The sequence below is a fragment of the Marmota marmota genome, unplaced genomic scaffold, assembly GCF_001458135.2.
Source record: "Marmota marmota marmota unplaced genomic scaffold, marMar, whole genome shotgun sequence".
NCBI classification, from domain to species: Eukaryota; Metazoa; Chordata; class Mammalia; order Rodentia; family Sciuridae; genus Marmota; species Marmota marmota.
In genome coordinates this window covers 44,349,167-44,369,846 of record NW_026000026.1, presented here as the reverse complement: position 1 = coordinate 44,369,846, position 20,680 = coordinate 44,349,167, and the positions used below count along the sequence as shown (strand labels likewise).

The 20,680-nt window shown below is 40.1% G+C and overlaps 1 protein-coding gene across 3 annotated transcripts in view; it reads right to left on the bottom strand.

Moving 5' to 3' along the window:
• Cfap61 (cilia and flagella associated protein 61) overlaps positions 1-20,680 on the bottom strand; it is a 257,942-nt gene that overhangs the window by 125,386 nt on the left and 111,876 nt on the right. The gene's annotated exons all lie outside the window — the stretch shown is intronic.

Here is a 20,680-nt window from a genome sequence, read left to right as displayed (position 1 = left end):
TTCTGCAGTTCCTTGAAATGTCTCACCGTTTTCCTGACCAAGGTTTCCTGATCAAGGTTTTCTGACACTGTTGAGTGATAATTATTTTAGTTGGGTACTTTAAGACAAGTATTAACTTTTATTCATTTTTGTATCCCTCACACTACTTAACATGATACCTTGTAGACAGTTGGCCATCAATACTACTTCTTGAATGACAAACATTTGTTGAATGAGAAGGATTGTTCAGTGTTTTAGGGTATCTGAAAGTACAGAAGACTCTCAGAAGCACAGAAAGTAACTAGTGATCCCTTTAACGTCCATGTTTGCAAAAATTACCTGGATTAGTTGTTCAATTTTCTTTCCTAAAGAGGCTGCACTAAAATGTACAAAGAAAGATTTTACAGAACTCAGAAGTCTCTAAATTCTAGTAGGTCAAACCAACTTTTTTTTTGTTTTCTTAAAATCCTGAGATTCCAAGAGTTGGGATGCCCATAAGTTAATTTTGCAAAGTACTATTTTAAGTGGGCTCCCACCTACCTTCAGGTAGCATGGGTGTGGGCTAATGCTTTGCCATTTACCAAGTAGCATTTAAGTTTGAGAGGATAAATCCCCTCTCTCTAGCCACATGGAGATAGAAAAATATCTTCAGCCAAATTACTTTTTTTTAAGAGAGAGAGAGAGAGAGAGAGAGAGAGAGAGAGAGAGAGAGAGAGAATTTTTTTAAATATTTATTTTTCAGTTTTTGGTGGACATCTTTATATATTTATTTTATGTGGTGCTGAGGATCGAACCCAGCACCCCGCACATGCCAGGCAGGCATGTTACCACTTGAGCCACATCCCCAGCCCAAATTACTTTTTAATAGGAATATAAAACAAGGTTCCTGGTGCCTCTCAGAATCTGACTCAATCCCTACTCCCACCTTTGAAATACCATGGATCTGGGAAGAGATTGGATTCACTCCCATCTTCAAGAAGGGGCCCAAGTCGAGAATCCCACCCTCCTTGCTCAATAATTGGTCTAGGATGGACACATGATTTAGGTTGGCCTAAGCAGAGTGAAGCCCAGGATTTTTGTATGATGATTGCAGAAAACTCTCTTGCTCTCTTGCACACTAGATGGTATGGGGTTGCAGATGTGAAGCCTGAAATGGCTACAGTCATCATGCCACAAAGTCAAAAACCATCTGGGCTCAAGAGAATCAGAGAAATAGAGCAGGAATTCCTTCCAAACCCTACCTGAATCCCATGCACTCTTCAGTTATATGAACAATACGTTATCAGCAGACATTGCCATCATAGTGCTGCACAGCAAACCCTCCAGAATGCAAATAAGTGTCACTTATTCTCACTCATAAAACTCTGGGTCAGCTGGAAGTAGGCTGGGCCTGGTTGCCATGAAACTTCCAGACCCACCTCACCTTTCTCTTTTTGGATGAGAGAGAGCTGGGGCATGAGCTTCCCATGGCAAAGGGAGAAATTTAAGAGGGTAATTGAAAATAAGCAATGCTTCTATTGCCTGTTGAAAGTCATGTGGTAGAGTGAAGTGGGTAATATATTCACCTCTAGCAAAAGGCACAGCTGAGGGAGGGATGGAAGGTGAGAATGAGGGAGCCTACATTTCCTCTATTGTTTAGGCCAATTTATTTATTTTAACATGCAACAGAAAACTTCCTAGACTAAGATACTTTCTAAATGAAAACAATGAATATCCTTTGGGATGGCAAATTTCAGGTTTTTCAAATAACCGTCAGCTCTGATCAGCTCTATGAGGATTTCCCAGGTCAATGAGGAATTGTGCAAAGATTCTAGCTTATACTGGTTTATGTGGGTGTCCCAGTGTTTCCAAGACAAGTAGGCTGACAGAAAATTCACTCTAGCTAGCCTTGGGCTTGGTGGTTTAGAGTGAGGAAGGTAGGAAGTGTGTGAGCTGTTAGGATGGCATCTAATCGCAGGTCTAATTCACAGATTTTAAATGCAAGCATCTTAACAGAGGTCAGAAATCAAGATTCTTTCCATAAGGAGGTGCGTTCAGACATTCTCCTCTGCTGTCAAAGCTAACGTTGAAACATGGGCAGTAATGAAATTCCCTGGTAAAGAATTATACCTCATTTGTGAAACAGCTCCAGTATCAAGGATACAAAGGCGGCTGGGGAACAGAACAGAATGGCTTTTGTTTCCTACACAATAGCTTTAACACCAACAGCTGCCAGGCCTCAGAAATCACCTTTCTAACTGCTAAATACACAAAGTGGCCCTGGGTGTCAAGAGTTAGAGATCTGTACCAATGATGGTGGGTGTCTCAGGAGAGTGATCGGGCATCACAAGGATGCACAGTACACCCAATTTTACAACGGATTTTAATTGAAAACATATCTATCATCAGGTATGATAAAATAGTCTGACCTAAAATGAAAACATTTTTTTTGGTCCTAGATATCATTTTTATATGCCTTAAAAAAAGAATAAAGAGAGAAAAAAGAAATCTTCCCACCTCAGAAACCTTTTAATGACAAATGGTAAATGAAGATGGCTTTTGCTGCTGGTTAATTTTGTCCATAAGCAGGAAATACACATTATTTTTAATAAAAGCAAAATGTTTCCTTCCTTTATATTCCTTCAAACTACAGGTTTTCATGGCAAAGAAAAACATTTACCAAAAAAAAAAAAAAAAAAAAAAAAGTTCCATGCATAGGGAGATCTTGTCTGGGATCTGAGTTTCTTAGTGGTGAAATAAAAAGAAAAATCCTATCTATTGACTTATATTTTGTAGACAGAAATTGAATGTGCCTTGTAATAGTGAATTGTTTCAAAGATTGAAGAGAGGGGACTATAAGCTATTTATCTACATACCATAGCAATGATAACATGGATGAGCAATCAGCCTCTTCCATATTCTTTTCAGACATTTCTGATTCTATTTTCTAATGACAAAGGGATGATCTTCAATGCAGAGATCAACGTGTACCCCAGTAAGAAGGAATAAGCCGTGCATTTCGATGTATAAGCTAACCTTTTAAGGTTAAAAGAAAAATGTTCCTTAAAATTGATGTGGACGATTATAATGAGTTTAAAATACATGCAAACCTTACCTTCTATCCCTCAGATAGGAAAGGAAAGTGATAATATGGGACACTCCTGTTAGGAGGGGAGATTTCCCAGGAAAAGAGACAGTAAAGGTCAGTTGGGAGAGGAGAGGGGTTGAGATGAGAAAGTTGGAAACAGAAGTGAAAAGGCATTTAAGTACTTTTTAAATATTTTTTTAGTTGTTGATGGACTTTATTTTATTTATTTGTATGTGGTGCTGAGAATCAAACCCAGTGCCTTACGCATGCTAGGTAAATGCTCTACCGCTCAGCCACAACCCCAGCCCAAGTTTTAACCTCTTTATCTGTAATTTCCATTGGGTTTTTGAGAACAGAAGACTGTACATGTGCATGATGAGCCATCTGTGGTAGTGTTTGGTCACTTATATCTATTTATTTTGTCAGCCACACTTCAGTGGACTTTCTTGTTCCTGGAGGTCAGGAGTTACATCTTTGTTTTATTGTATCTGAACACATCCTGGCATACATTTGGGGCATTCAATAAATGGTAAAAGATTAGATATGCTAGCTTTGCATTTCTTGAGTCCGTTTTAAAGGGTGTGATGTAATTTCTAATATCCATGATTATTTTAGTTGATTCTTTTTCAGTTCCTTAAATGACCAAACAAGGGATTTAGAAGTATTTGAGGTTAAGTTTGGCATTATTAGTAAAAATGATGTTGATATGCATACTTGGTTGAGTTGATGCTATAACTCACCTACATTTATTAAGAGACCTCAAGGTACATAATTTTGAATTTTATACATATTCGTTACCTGTTCTATGTCTATAGAAATTGACCATATATAACTTTACCTGACATATATAGGCCTGAATTCCACATCTCCACATCTGATTTGGTTTCTTCACAGTACTTAGAATGAGTTACAATGATCACAATAGCATTATTGAAAGTCAATTTCAATAATATGTCCCAATCAGAAGCTACTAAAATACAAAGAGGCCAGTAAACTATAAATGTGTCAAAATAAATACAAATGATCCCACATAATAAATGCAAGGTTCATATGAAAATGGAACATGACAATATCTGTGGTGCTTTTCTTCTAATGACAGTATTTCTTTTGGAGGTACCAATCAAATGGTGGGATCATCAGACTGGGTGTCATTAGTCTGGTGGTAAGGTTTGGGCTTGTTTCCTTAACTCTGCTACTGGTTGAGATTCGGAGCCTCTTTTCCTTAAACATCGGTTTCCTCAGTTGTAAAATGGAAGTAAATTATACCAACCTCTGCCTTCCTCAGCAGGCAAACATGGGAACCATTCATTTAAAAATGTCTACAAATACTTTGAGCTTTTCAGGCAAAGATGTTACACAAGGTAAAATTGCACATCCTCTCTCCCATCTGCAATATGAAAGGCAAATCTTTGAAAAATACGTTTTAAAAGGGCAAAACAATGAGCTCAATTTTCAGCTCACACCCATGTGTATATATATATTTTTCTTACAGAAAGCTTCCAAAGACTTCAAAGGGAGCTCTGCCCATGCAAGAAAATGGAAGATGGAGAGATTCAAACCCATTAGGAATAAAATTTCTGAAATCCTTAATAAGCCTACTTTTGCTTTATAAATGTAATGTTTTTTTCCCTATGCTTCTCCATTCCCTTTTCTCTTTGGAGAAGCCCCTTGTTTTCCCAATTTGAGCAAAACAAATGATGACAGATTCACAGTGCTACAAATGTCAGAGAAGATTCCAAAGTTCATAGTTCATAAGTGGACCTCATTCATTGAAATATTTGCCAGATAAATAAAGGGTAGCATGGTATACATGCTTAAATTGAACCAATCAGTTGGAAATCTCTTCCACAGATAGGAAATGCAATTTCAAAAATATTTTCCAATAAAAATATTAAAAAAGACGAAAGGTAGATATGAACACCACACCTTTGTCTGGTAGAGAATGGGAAGTCTATTGAGATGTTATGGGTTTGAACCTTGTGCTAGAGAGAATTCTTACTTTTTTTGCAGGGAGGGGTGGTTGGGAAGGTGGAAGCTCCCAACAATTTTCTAGCTCCAACATTTCAGAAACTGCAAATTGTTCTGTCTGTGGCATTTGCTGAAAGTAATGATGACTCAAAGACACTGTTTGACTTCTTTCTTAATATCCAGAAAGAACATATACAAAATCATGCAATATGGCAGCCAAGAATGGGCCACGGTAATTGCAAGACCTCATGACTGCATCTCCACCACTGTACTGTGCACACTTAAGGCACTCATTAAATGTTTGTGAAGTGAACAGAACATTCATTTTGCCTTTGAAAAATTATTCGTAACATTACACATGGACAATTAAAGAAATTTTAAGGAACTATCATGCCTTTAATTCCTTTTCATTACCTCATTATGTATTGAGTGGGGACTTAACAGATTCTTGTGGCATTCTTGCATATAGATGGAATCCTAACTGAAGCAAGAAGTTTCCTGTTTATAGTTGGGCTATGCTGCATATAATGGGAAGCCCCAAATACTAGTAGCTTATTAAAAAGGATGGAAGATAATTTCTTATGCAAGAGCTGGCAATATGATGCCCAGGGATGCTGAGGCAGTGCCATGAGCTGATCAGAGACCCAGGGTCCTTCTACCTGCACAATTCACCATCCTACTGCATGGCTTCTATCTGCAAAGATGATCTTGGTGGCTGTTTGAGATCCAGACATCATATCCTCATTCCAGGCAACAGATAGAAGGAGGAAGGAAAGAAAACAAGGGCTTTCCAAAGGGAATGAATTCCTTTGAGCAGCTTTCCCAGAGTTCCTAGTCTAACAACTTCGATCTAGTGGCCAAAACTTAGTACCATGGTCATGCCAGATGTGAGGGAAGCTAGAAAATGTATTCTCTTAGTTAGGCACATTGCTGCCTTAAGTAAAACTGAGGTCCTGTCAGTAAGGTTAAAGAAAAGAATGGATATTGGGGGAAAAGATTGGTCTCTACCATAGTTCTTAAGCCAATATAACGAGTTAATTTCCTTAACTTGCATTTTTCTTATATTTTTCTTAACAATTCCATTGTTCTGATCCTTCCTATACCTATATTACCCACCTGGCCATTATCATTATTTTGTACACATTGTAGAAAGTTAAAATTGTCAACAAAACTATTGGTCAATCTATTCTATTTAACATTTATAGTAGAAAAAAGTGTTCTGGAAATTGAATTGAGTGACTTTAGTGGATTTCATCAATTCTAGCTTGCATGCTTTTTCCACATTAGCATTCCTGAGATCAGACTTACAGTCAGTGGCATCCTAACAATTGCATCCAGCCAGGCAGCAGAAGAAACACAGTTGTCTCTACTTGTGCATGGGTGACTTGGCTGTGGCTGTTCACTGTCATCACTTCAAGAGAGAGTCATGTGTGCTATATGTACATTATGCATTGACTTTATCTGCTCTTGACAATGTCTTCAAAAAGATTACAACGTGATTTGGCATTGAAATACACACTTATTGTGTTCCCAGACAGGCTCAGAAACTGAGCAGCAGGGTACAAATTTGATATTAGTGAAACAAATACTAGTCACTGGAGGAATGACAGTAATTCTGTATTTTCTTCCAATGCAACTATTGAGTGCTTTTTGGGAGCAAATAAAGGATGATACATGCCCACAAGTAGATGAAGCCATGTTATAGTTTGTTACTGAGGAACATGCAAAACATTTTCTCTATCATCCAGCAAAAATTGCAATGGGAGAGAACACAAATTGCCTCCTCTCTCTGAATAGATGAAAGAAACTTCAAAGCAATGATTTATATGACTGATTCATATGTTGTTCACAACTTTTATTAAGATATTGTATCACAGTGTAATTGGCCACATTATTTTCTTAGTGGCACATAAAATAAAGATGCATCTTACATTTGATAATATCTTAGATTTGATATAGTTAGGTGGTTAACTTGCTTGCTTTTAATTAAATAATGGCTCTGAAAAAGTAGCGCATAGAATCATTTAAATATGATTGATGATGCATACACAAACACTGGCAAGGGACATCCACTGTTGGCTTTTCAAAGACACTGAATTTAATCATTAATTCCCAATATCAGGCCCAAGGTGACCTTAAATGGCTCTGTTTCTCTTCTTTCACAACTTGAGTAGCATCAAGTGAAATGTTCTCTGAGCTTCTGCAACATTCTGATGGAATCCTGTCTGTTGTGTGTCAGCTTCTGTAAGGATTTTCAAAACACCTACTAAAGAAATGACTTCTTCAGGTGAACAACAGGGAAAGTAGGAATGAGACAAATCTATGGCAAGAAAATGGTTAACAGAACCAGTTACCTGACTTGCATCACTATTTTTTTAACTTTGTAGTTGTAATTGGACACAATACTTTTATTTTATTTATTTATTTTATGTGGTGCTGAGGCTTGAACCCAGCGCCTCACATGTGCTAGGTGAACGCTCTACCGCTGAGCCACAACCACAGCCCCCGACTTACACCACTGTAAAAGCAGAAAATACTACCATATTACATATGTATCTCTTTTTAAAAAAAATCTCATTGACTTTACATCTAGTTACTTAATCATTCTCAATTCTATTTTCCCATTAAATAATCACTACTACAGGAATCAAATGAAGGGGTGGCCTTAAAGGTTTTGGAAACACTTACTTTCAAAAGTGATGGAAGGCATTCTTCCATCCTATTAAACAGTACCCTTCTGAAATGATGGCATTTTCTTATAGGTATCCAATAACAAAAATTGTCTTCCAATATAAAGTACACTGAAAGGAAACAAAGCTAAAACAAACACCGTTGTTTGTTTCTACATTCTCTCACACAAAATATTCTGACACCAGATGTGTGGGGTTTCTCCCCAGGCAATCAATTCTCCATCAACAGATATGTGTCCCACAGTTAATTCTGATACTATGTCCTTGGGGTCAACCCCACAACTCTGCTCCCCACCCACCCCCATTCCAAGTACTAATTGCAAGTCCAGGTTGTCACCTGTACTTCTGACCAACTGGCTATCAACTGGAGGTTCCCACAAGCCCTCCTACTGTTGGATAATTTACTAGAAATGCTGGCTTGCAGAACTCATTAAATTTACTTGCTAGATTACCCGTTTATAAAACAAGGCTAGAATGCAGAAATAGCTAGATGTATAGGGCATGGTATGGAGAAGGGAGACGGAACTTCCAGTGCTTTCCAGGTGAGCCACCCTCCCAGCACCTGCCACCAACCTGGAATTTCCCTAAACCCTTTGCATTAGGCTTTTTACAAATGTCTCACCACATTGGCATGATTGATTAAATCACAGTCAGTGATGAGATCAATTTCTAGCCCCTCTCCTGTCCCCAGAGCTTGCAGGGTGGACTGGAAAGTTCCAACTCCTTGAGTCACATGGTTGGTTCCCCTAGCAAGCAGCCCCCATTCTTAGGGGATTTCAGAAACTATAAACTCAAGTGTGGTGAAAATGGCTTGTTATTAATAATTAAAGATACTCCTTTCACCTTTATTACACCGGAGCTGCTTCAGGAACAAAGGACAAAAAACAAATATTATAACAAAAAATGTCCCAGTTGCTTTTATAATTTAGGAAGTTACAAATGTTTCAGGGGCTTTGGCCAGGAGCTGTGAGGAAAGACCAGCTATATATTTCTTACATCACATTATCACACACATCATATCTACATGTTTATAATATAGACCTTGACTATGAATGTCTTAGTGATAAGGTAAGAAATCAGAGACTATACAAGGTAGTCTATGTGAAATGTATTCTAAGGTTTTTGTTAAGTTAAAAAAAAAGTTGTATTGCTAGTTGTTTGCCCTTCTAAAAATAAAAGGGTGGTTTATGGAGAGATGCACAGGTAGGGGCTAAGGTTGTAGCTCAGTGGCAGAGCAATTGCCTAGCATTCATGAAGTCCTGTGTTCAATCCTCAGTACTGCCAAAGAGAGAAAGGGAGACAGAGAGAGAGAGGTCCACAAAATTCTTATAGGTATCCAAGTTGCTGCTTTAAAATATTTTGCACTTAATACCCTGAAAGTAGGCTGGAATCTATCAACCCTTAGAGTACCAAAAGCAGCACATAAATAAATAGCCAAAAGTTTTGATGTCACAGAGTCAGGTCCCCAACGAGAGATGCAACACTGAAGGAAAAAAAAAAAAAAAGGTTTGGATGAAATCAATATCTAGTGTTAACAAAATTGCAATAAATTGAATTTCAAAGATATGAGAGGTTTTTATTAGCAGTTCTTGAAATTCTGGCATCCAATCTACAAAATGGTAAGGAGCTCCAATGAGCCAGAGTGGGTAAGTTTTATAGGCAGAAAAAAAAAAAAAAAAGGAAGAAAGTAAGAATGATGAACAAATAACCCACTGGTGATTTCAAGGTTACTTTTCTTACAGGGGTTTAAGGAAAATATTGTTCAAATAATTGGGATTTGCCTACCATCTCTTTTCTCATTTCTAAGAAGGTCAGATCTTGTAAATACACAGCATAGATTTCACTTTGTAAGGTAGGACTTGAGCATGAGTGACTCCATTTTGAGCCTGCTATCTTTTCTTTAATACTAGTAACAAGACCCGTCTAACTACTTGGTGAAAAGGGTAAGTGCATGTGAAAAGTCATTCTGGGGCTTTGGGATAACCTCCCACTATCCCCAAGTTTTACCATCAAAATTTGAACAGAGAGTTCAAGTCAACAATGGATATAGAGCACATACTATGCTTCCTGTCTTTAAGGAGTTCTCATTAGATGGGGAGACAGACAAGTCAACAAACAAAATGGAAACTACTGCTGCGTAACAAATCAGTCTAGAAGGCAGAGTATTTAAAGAATAAGCATTCATTTCCTTCATGGTTCTTTGAGTCGGTGGGGTGGGCTATGCTCAGCTAGGGGCTTCCTCTGGACCTAGCTGGGAAGACATGGGTCTACTGAAGTTGGCCTAGGATGGCAAGGAAAGTTAGGGAAGGCCTCCAGGAGAACGGGACAGATGAGTTGGATCTGGAAGGATCAATGGGATATTTCTAGGTGGACAAGGCAGAGAACAACTTTCTGGAAGAAAAGGAAGAGCCAGGGCAAGGGTTTGGAAGAACAACACATCTCCTGAAGTACCCAATTAACCTTTATGAATGGGTCTGCAGATGATGTCCTGGGTAGGAGGCCTTGGAAAGGTGAAATGGGCATTCGTGGATACAGGAAGCAGCCAAAGAAAGGACCTAAGGGGTCAGGACAGAAGGCAGGGAGGGAAGACTGATGACCCAATTGTGTCCATGCTGCCACCTCCCATTTGCCAATATTACTTAGTAAATCTCTAAGCAGAGAATAACATGAGAACTTCTATTCCCCCAGGGGACAAGCTGTGGCTCAGGTCAGGGTAAGTGGTTATATTTGCACTCTTGGTTTAGGCCTCTGGTTCATTTGCTGGGAAAATGACAGCAGTAGAAGAAAACTCATTTTTTCTGAGAACTTCTGTCCAAGCATGTGCTGTTACACAGGTACAACTTTCCCATCTTGCTCTCTTCCCACCGTTTCTTTATTTTTGCCCCTTGGATATTTTCAATACACCCTTACATGTCCAGTGAGCAAGCTAACATGTGTGACTCTAATGTCTAATGTGCGCCTCCCTGCACACTATTCATCTTTCAAGTAGCCTCACTACTTCTGTTGACATCCAATTGTATCTCCGATTTAGTCTGAAGAAGTTAAGCATACCTCTTTCATCTCAATGCAAACAATGGTTTGTATTCTCTTTCACATGACTTTAAAATTCCGCACACCAAAAGGCTCACCCAGCTTTTGTAAAAGCAATGCACAATGAATGTTTTGAAAGAATAAGCCTTTCTAAAAATTCCTACAGAGTATGCTAAGGCTACAAACAAAGTTCAAAGGAATGTGGTCAGCATCAATGGGATCGCCTCTTGGTTCCAATGAAGGACTTGGAGGGAGGAATAAAATAATTCCACCTTCTTTTAAAATTAAAATGAAGAGAGAGCTTGGCAGACAGCTAAGCAGAAACCTCAACAGGAAGAAGGCTGAAATACAATAAATGGGAGTGGCCCCTCCCAACAAAAGTTAGAGATACATTTTAATAGAAAATTCAGAGGCTGATTTCAGTCATTCAGATATTTCACATTAGGGCAGGGAAAAATAAAGGTCTTAGTCCTGCTGCTAATTCTTGTGAAATGAGCCGCTCACAGAATGAGAAAAATCGGTCCAGAAACTTTTCACCGTTTCCTTCTCATTCGCTGAATCGATTCCTGGTGGTTTTTTATAGCACTTTAAAAGAAAACAAAAAACAAATAAACCAAAACCCCAACAATTCTATGTTTTTCAATGGATACTCGTCCAAAATAGTGTTTAAAATATTTGAAGTTACAAAAACAAAAACAAATATAAATGAACAAAACAAACTGTTATAACAATAGTGCTTTAATTAATTAACACAAAAGGCTTCACCTTGCCTAGAAGTCCTGGCAGGAGCTGGGGTTGCTGCCCGTGAGTGCAACCCTCATGTGATGCTGGCAGCTGTGACTTTCAGGGAACATGAGACTACAAATGCAAAATCAAACAAGAGTCCTAAGGAAAATTTCCCCTTTTGCTCACTCCGTTTACATTCAAACACAAACCATTTCCCCCAAAATCCCCTAAAACCCCTCTGAGTGGGATGGGAGTCAGCAAGCATATTGCTCCATAATTAACACCCGTTCACCACTGACATCACGCTTCAGTGTAAAGATAGGTCACGTACTTTTAATTTCTCACATGCACGTCAGTGGTAAACAGTCCCAGTGTTCTTGTTAATGACACCATCTGGCGCTTCCCATAACTGTGTAGCGTTCGGCTTCCAAACAAGATGTAATGGCAGCAACACATGAAACCCACTGACATTTACAGTAAGGAAATTTATTATCAGTCATCGGTTTGGTATAAATGTGTTTGCATGACTGCTGGGGCTATAAAATCATCACCTTTGCCAGGCAAGCAAAGGTGCAATAAATAATGGATTTTAAGCCATGCATGTACTACCAAATCATTAAACATTTATCACACAGACACAATAGCATCTTAAGCAACAGTTACTACTTGAAAAATTAATGCCACTTTTGAGGGTTAAATGAAAACTGTTTAGTCTAAGCTTTAATGGTTTTTAATATGGTTCAGTATAGAACACAAGGATTTTTTTCCATTTCTTTTTTTCAGTTGAACATGACTATATATATGTAAATACTCTTTTATAATAATTTTCTCTTGAGAAACAATCACTTTAAGCTCTTTTGTTAAAGAAATGCTAAAAAGTATAACTGAAATGTTTCTTGAAAAAAATCATTATTAAATCCTTTTCAGAACTAGAAATGGCAAAAGAAAGGTTCTTAGGAATCAAATGCTATTCTTCCCTTTAAGATCCTTAATGGATTAGTCTGTTGTGGCTACAATTAAATAATTTTAATTTTGGATTCAGGAAACAAATATAAAGTCAAAACCAACAAAATCCCTCGAGTAATCTTGCCACAATTGTCCCCAATCCTATTCCTTTAAAATACTCTGCTATAGCCAATAATTTTCTTCTGTATGCTTGTTCTATGGGTATCCATTGCTTTAAGAAATTCAAGGAAGTAATTAAAAGCACAGATAGACTGGAAGATGGTTACTGGCTTCATGGAGGACTTAGCAAAGAACATTGCTTGGTTCAAATGAACAAAGAGAAACTTTGGTGGGAACTCCTTATATACTTGTTTGCTGAACATGGAACAATGAGGGTGGAGATTCCAGTGGCTGCCCTTATATAGAGTTTTTCACTTGGGAAGATACTCAGAAGCAAAGCTGAGACAGATTCTGTGCCATCAAGAGGCTGTCCCAAGATGCCATGATGATCTATAAAACAACACAATCTCAACATGTAAAATTGTCACTTCACAAGATGACCCAGACTAAGCCTTAGCAAAAAAGAGCGGCACTGTTTGGGGCGGGGGTTATATTTATAGTTCTGGGCAGAATTTAAGAAGTGACTGAACAACAGACTCCCGTTCCAGTCTGTAAGTGAGTTTTAATTTCTTGGTGAGAGTTATGGCTTAAAAAGCCTTTGGACTTTTATGAATCTGCAGTTCTACCTGCCATGAACATGCCTGAAAGAGAAAGCAGGTACGAGCACTCTAGAAGGCAGGATTCCTGTCCGGGGGTGAGGGCAAGATGTTTAGCAATATATAGTGGGAGGTTAGGATGTGGACCCTGCTCCCCAATTTTGAATCAGTGGAAGGAAGTGCCAAGATTTTCTACCTTCATCTTTAATAGTGACTAGCGTCTAAATGGGTCCAGAGCATGGCCCCCTCTTCTTTGCTTGTCTTGGGACTGAAATCCAAGATTTGGTCAAGACCTTGCATTTGCAATGATGGCTTCCTCTGTTGCTGAACAGAGGCTTTATGGGAACATCCATCCTTCGGAGAACTGAGTTTAGGGATTAAAAACAGGGCATGAGGCAGGGGTGGGGTGGCCAAGGAGTGGAAAGATCACTGTGATGCCCTTCCACAAATACAGACCCATTACTGGTTCCAAGTTACGATGGAGAACTTCAGAGTAAGGCCTGGTCAAACGAGTGCCCACTGTCCTTCATTGCTGTTCCTCCAATGCTGGCCCTAAGCACCAGGAGAAGCTCCATGGGGAGCAAGTAACCTGAGTTTCATCTGCTTGCCCATAAGCCTCCATCACACAAAGGAACTACTTCAAGGACTAACTTTAATGGGATTATGTGGAAGTGAACCCACTGGGATTTGCATCTTATTTTGAAATAACATATATGGCTCGAGCCTTGATGTTAAAAACAAAAGCATTAAGTATGGGAATTTTCCTAAAGCAGTACAAATGCTGTATGGAAGGGCCACACACTTACTCTATCCTTCCATCTGTCACTAATTAATTTAACATTTTCCTAGAGTTCTAGCTGTTTATGTTATATCCTCTGGAAATGACTATGAGGGCTCTCCCAGAGGGAGAGAATCAATGCATAATGCTAAAAAGGCCTTGCTCATTTCTTTCAAAGTTCTGGTGGCTCCCATAATACTTTTAAAATCCTGTTTCTGCACGAGAGATAGAGTGTGCATGTGTGCTCGTGTGTGTGTGTGTGTGTGTGTGTGTGTGAGTGAAGGAGAGAGAGTCAGAGAGTATGTCAGAGATAGAAAGAGACAGAGGGAAGGATCACACACTGTGGCAAAAGCAGCTCTCCCGAAAGAGTGTGAAAATAACAATTGACAATGAAGGGTGAGAAACAAAAAGCCATTCAACGGATGCATGCCATTTTTACTCTTCAGTGTGGATCAGTTGATTTTTTTTTTGTTGTTGCTGTTAATTATATCACCTATTCTTTCCTTATATTGATAATTACATAATTACATGAAACAGATGGGTGACAGAATGTACCCAGATGGTGAGAATGTAAACAGGCTTACAAATTGCTTATTCTTGAGCATATTAAAAAGAATTATTCAATAATACATAGATTTCTATACTCTAAACATCTGTCAGGTAGAGCCATCAAAATGGCAGTTACTTTGTCATTTTTTTTCCCTTCAACAGATACAATGTCCTCATTAGGAATTTTCAGGAAGCCAACTGCCACGGAGGTAAAATATTTAACCTTTTCCAAACATCTGGACACCTGAAATTCTAAACTCTTGTCTGAGTCCACTGGCTTGATGCACACACCCTTTTTATTAAAATAGAAATGAGCCAAGCATGGTGGTTCACGCCTATAATCCCAGAGGCTCAAGAGGCTGAGGCAGGAGGATCGCAAGTTCAAAGCCAGCCTCAGCAATTTAGCGAAGCCCTAAGCAACTCAGTGAGACCCTGTCTCTAAATAAAATATTAAAAAGGCTGGGGATGCAGCTCAGTGGTTAAGTGTTCCTGGGTTCAATCCCTGGTACCGAAAAAAAAAAAAAAGACAAGAAAGAAAGAAAAAAAAGCATCTAGTTTCAAGGACAGTTACAATCATACAGCTCTAATTATACTTTGTGAAGCTGTGGAGGGTTAAAAAGAATGGGAGGATTTGTTTGAAGAACATAATTGAATTGCATCTGATGGGCTTCTTGCATTAAATTCTTTAAAAATAACTATGAAATAAAAACCAGAAGCATCAAAGCTGTGTTTGTTGGTTGTGTGTGGAACCGTGCCCACGTGAGTCAGACTCACAGGCGGTGCAGATTCTGAAGGGTCTGCTGGAAGAAGTGGCATCTACTCCTTCTCCCGGCCCCACACACCCTTCCCCAGGGAGACAGACTCTCCTTCAATGACACATAGCAGAGGGTTTTTGCCTGCCCACACTTATCTTGCTTCTCTAGTCTTTTCTTGATGACACCTACTGCCCCCTGACACCATGGAGCCCTGTCTGTTGACTGCCTGCCTTTCCCCTACCCCAGAATATGAACACTTAGGTGACAGGGATTTATGCACCTTCATAGGATTGTGCCACCAGTGCCCACGGTGTCCACCACTAGGTGATTAGCACACAATGAATATGGACTGAACAAGTGACATCAAAGTCTCCACCTCCAACCTTCTTGATCAGCGATGCAGAACAGGCCCTGGGTCAGAGTTTAGGCAAAAGAGCATGTCCAGGCAGGAACAGGGAGGTGACCAGTATGTGAGACTTCCCATGGCAGTGGGGATGGAGGATGCCCGAGGTTCCCCTCTTAATTACTAGGCAGATATAAACCAGGGTGTGTATCAGAGTTGTGGGCAAAAAGCAGGGTACCTAGAAGATATGTCTGGTGGGACAGAGAAGAAGGACTAGGGAGAGACAGTCCAGCCTGGCTTCTGGTGGAGCAACCTGGCTCGGGGAGAACCAATATCGCTGGGGCAGAGGTGGATCACAGAACCAGGTTGTTGTCCCACACCCCACTCTGGGAAGAGATGATTTGTAGATGTGCTTGAAATGAGGTATGTGATCACTTCTCCAGAGACATATTTGTGTGGCACATTGTGGCAACGGTGTGTACTTTTTCTTGAAAGAGAGAGACAAAGACATAAAGAGAGGCAGGGTGCGGGGAGAGAAAGAGAGATGAAGAGAGGTCATAAGAAGCATCTGACTACCCAAGGGGCCTGGAGATCCTTTTGCGCTCCGTGTATCCCCAAACTGCTCTCTAATAGGATGGATCCCAAGAGGGTAGGCCAACTGGGAAAAAGAAACCAGGCCACTTTTCATGCATTTGAATGTCTTTCTTCATGATCTAGGGAATGGGAGTCTCAGCAGGTTGCTCCGAGTAGGACCGAGGTTTCCTGGGCACCAGGCAGCAACCTTCTGAGAAGGCTCTGCCACAGAACAGAACTCAGTAGGGAGAGGGAAGAGATGTTGGTAAGAGCCCCCAAGTAGAGTCAAACCAGGTGCCTTCACTGGAGAAGACAATGGGACAAAGAACCAGGGGCATGAACAGGGCACTGATGTGGAGTTGAGCCCAGCCACCCAAACTCTTTCAGCCTCTGACATTTGCTCTTTCTTTTGAGACGACCTGGATGACCCTGGCATGTCTCCACCTGTGTCTGTCTTCCTTATGTAATAATGGGAGGGCTGAACTCTTAGAAGTCACACAGTGGGGCAGGGAACACAAACTTTGGTTCTACCAACACAGGGTGACCAAAGACTCTGTATGTGTGTATTGATCCTATCTAGTAAACAGACTGAAATACTTCCCTATGGGATATAATTCTGTGGGATACTTTCAGATCATGTTTGAGAACCTCCTAAATTATGTGGAAGATAATACCCAGTTACATTTTTAAAAAATTTTTATATTTGTAGTTGTAGATGGAAAGAATGCCTTTATTTTATTTATATATTTTTATGTGGTGCTGAGGATCAAACCAAGTGCCTCATGCATGCTAGGCAAGTGCTCTGCTGCTGAGCTACAGCTCCAGCCCTACCCAGTTCCATTTTAAAATTAACCATTAACTCTGGTCTCATGGAAGCACCATCCTGAGGATTCATGGATGGTGGGGGGAAATGAGGTAGTTTTGGTAAGTGGAACTTCACTATGGTGACCAGAAGGATCTGCCTGAGACTTGCTCCCTGGAAACACAGTTCCTTTTGGTTAAATCCATAAACTATCATAAAAACCTCGATTACAATGACTACCATGGTGATAATTTCAATTCACTGAAATAACAACAATAACAACCTTACACAAACCAAACAATCCAGGGACACAAGGACATGATTAAACAGCACAAGAAGTAGGAGCAGTGGTAGAGTTTGTAATTTAGGTTTACTACTTGGGTTTCAACCAACTGGATGGTTCGTGCTTGCCTACACTAAGTCATGTTGAGTCATGTTTGATATTTAAAAAAGCCTTATGGCTCCCATGCTATTTCCATCCCTTATTTATTCTATTCCCCCACTTAAGTCATCCGTTTTTATTTTCTCCTTGCTTACTAAGCTGGTTACTATGGAGATCATGACCTCAGGAAGCTTAATGGTCTTGAGGCAACACTGAGGGTAAAGGTCTTGATTCTTAAGTGGTTCAGTCCTGGAGAACGTAGCAGCCTGAGGACTGAGGACTGAGGACTTCAAGCTGCGTCTCTAATGAGGATGACACCCAGGTGGAAGGCAAGCTGTGTTCCCTTTGCCAAGTCCCCGTGGGCAACCCTGAGTGGGAGTGCCATGTCCCCAGATAAGTGGGCACTTCACTTTCCAAGACCCATTTAATCTTTTGCTTCCAATAAACTCAGATGCCATTTTTGCTCAAGATTTGATGAGTGTGTAAATAATGATGGCATGTAAACTCAGACCACGTCGTGAAAATTACTAAATTGTAGAAGTCTTTTAGTCCACCTGAGTTCAATTTGATTATAAAACCTGTTTAGGTTCTGAGTCTTTTCTGGTCTTTTACATATTCCAAGAAAGCATACCTAATTTTTAAAAACCAGAATGTAAAATTTTTAATGGAAATATCTAAAAATAAAAATTTTGATGCTTTATAATATGTATCTCTATGGATGCAAAATCACTTCATAATGAGAGGATTCATCTTTTGATAATTCTTCCACAGTCAAGCAAGTGTTGGCCTGCTTTATGGGGCCTTCTCGTTCTGCAGTCCTTGTGCATACTGCTACTATCAATGTAGTTGAATATTATTTTTATATTAATAGATGTGTTTCATGTCTGCAAAGTCCTTGTTGACATATGACATTGCCTGATTCTTCAGGCAGAAACCAGGGGACACTGGGCCTTTGGACAGACATACCCTAGCAGAGAAATTGGGTCACTTATGTGCTATTTTGTTCCAAGGCAGACAATAGGTTGAGAAGAGGTTTTTGAGTCTCGAAAATGTGACTTTGTGTATTCGAAGTCAGTCTCAAAGGACAGGTTTTATAATAAACAGTGATAATAGAGACAGTGTCTAAAGATTAGGAAAAGGAAAAAGTTCAGAGGGAAAGAGAGAAATCCAGTACAGACCTCCCCTTCCCTTTGGTTAATGCCATAAAAGTAGAAGAAATGAGGCAGGGTCCCCTCAAGGTTTTGGAGAACATGGGAATAGTGGAGGCTGTGCCTTGTGGAGACTTCCTGCTTGTATCCTTGTTTTGAGAAAAGTAAGGTGGAGATGGCTAAAAGAGGTGCAGGGTCAGAAAGACCATGAGGCAAGTCATGAGCTTCCCCAATCCAGAGCAGTGGGGAGTGAAGGAGAGAGAGCACATCTGCACCCAAGCTCCAGAAAGAGCATCTGAGCTCCAGCCAACAAACCCACAGGTTTCAAGGCTGTGAAGAGGGATTCTCATTGTTGAAGGCAGTGAGGGCAACAGTTCAAAACTTTATACTCAACGTGTGCCTGTGAAAATTGGCAGTGCCCAAGAACAGGCAACTCCATCCCAACACTCTCTGCCTTCCACAAGGCCACAATATTCCATGTGCAGGATCTCCTGAGAACCGAGCTGTATTGTTTTCCCTGTTCCTCTGAGTGTGTACGTGTGTGTGTGTGTGTTTGTGTGTGTGTGAGAGAGAGAGAGAGAAGAGACAGACAGAGATGGAGAGACAGAAACAGAGAAATTTCTAGAATGGACTCAATGTAAACATTAAACAGTTAAATTTACCTAGAGTTACCTAGAATTCATGTAGACTACTTTTTTCTCCTATCAGCCAGAATGAAGGCTCAATGCAGTGACGCAATCTAGTTAGTGGAAGATAGAACACTTACCATTTTGCACATCTGATTACCTGTCCTAAAAGTCTTTATCTGACAATAAAAAAGAGGGTTCTCTGTGTGTTGATGGTTTCCTTAGATAAAGCACCACATTGTCAATATAAATCATCTTTTTAAAGTGAGGAATCACAAGTTTTCATTTTCAAATTGTAAAACTTGGTACAAGTTTCAATTTGGAAAGAGATGGTAGCTTTACCTTTGACCCTTTCTGGGTATTTATTTCAAAGGAAATGGTCACAAATGTGCCCCAAAATAATAAGCATGGACATGGTAGCACCAGTTATAAAAATATGAATAAGAACTTAGGTGACCAGTGTGAGGTAATTGGATATAAACCATGGCAAGCCTTGGGCTCTCGAGTCATGATTTAGTAACTGCATGGCCACAGGCAAGTTAATGTCAATGGGACCCCTCAGGCATGAAGACAATAGGCACTACATTCCATAGGAGCCCCTCTTAGAAAAATGTTGAAGTTGGTGGGCAAGCCCTGTTAGCTGACTTCTAAACCCTAAAGGACAACGAAGGCATAAAGGATTAGAATACTCATATAAGAAAATATTTTCTGGAAATTTCTTCACTAAGCACTGTTGATGTTTTCTGAGTCCCAAACCTCTCCCCCACCCACCTTTGAAAGGAGAGGTGGGATTTGCCTTGTCCTTAGGCTCAAATCACAGAAAGATTTTTGTGGCCCTCTGAGAGTTTCACCTGAATTCCCTACTTACTGGGCACTGCAGGGTGAGTGTGTGATTCCTCCTGAGAAATCTAATGGACACAAAGAACAGGATGCTGAAGGACCCAAAAGGAAGGTGGCCTGCACTGTCTGATCTGTTGAACCCCCAACACATAAACTTATATCTAGGTCCTTCCTGTAGGGCCATGTTATTGTTTAGATATGTGATATCCTCCAAAATGTGAGCAGGTTCAGACAAAATTAGTTTTTGAGAGGTGTAACCTAATCAATGGCTGAATCTACTGGAATAGATGGAGGGGTGGAAACTGTAGGCAGGTAGGGCATGCCTTTGGGATATATATTCTGTCCCTGGTGAGAAGATGCTCTCTCTGCTTCCTCGTTGCCAGGTCCTGAGCTGCTTTCCTCCACCATGCCTTTCTGCCCTGATGTTCACTTTGGGCCCCAAGTATGAAGTTGGTCCGTGCTCTCTGATGAGCAGAAGCACAGCCTCTGAGACAGGAGTCCCTTATGCTTCCCCTTTGCTGGCAAAACAGTAAACCTTCTTATTCCTTTTTCTCAAAATATTATTGAATTGGGGACAAGGACAGAGCTTACAGTTGCCATTCCTTTCCTCCTTGAAGGCAGATTCTGGAGCAGCCACTGAGCTTTGAAGGCCAGTTCCTGCCCAAACTGGCCAGGAGCTTAGGTCCATCCTGGAGGGGACCTTGCTCTGCTTCGGGCCTTTCAGAGCTCCTCAGTAGGCAGATGATGTGTCCCCAGGCATGGA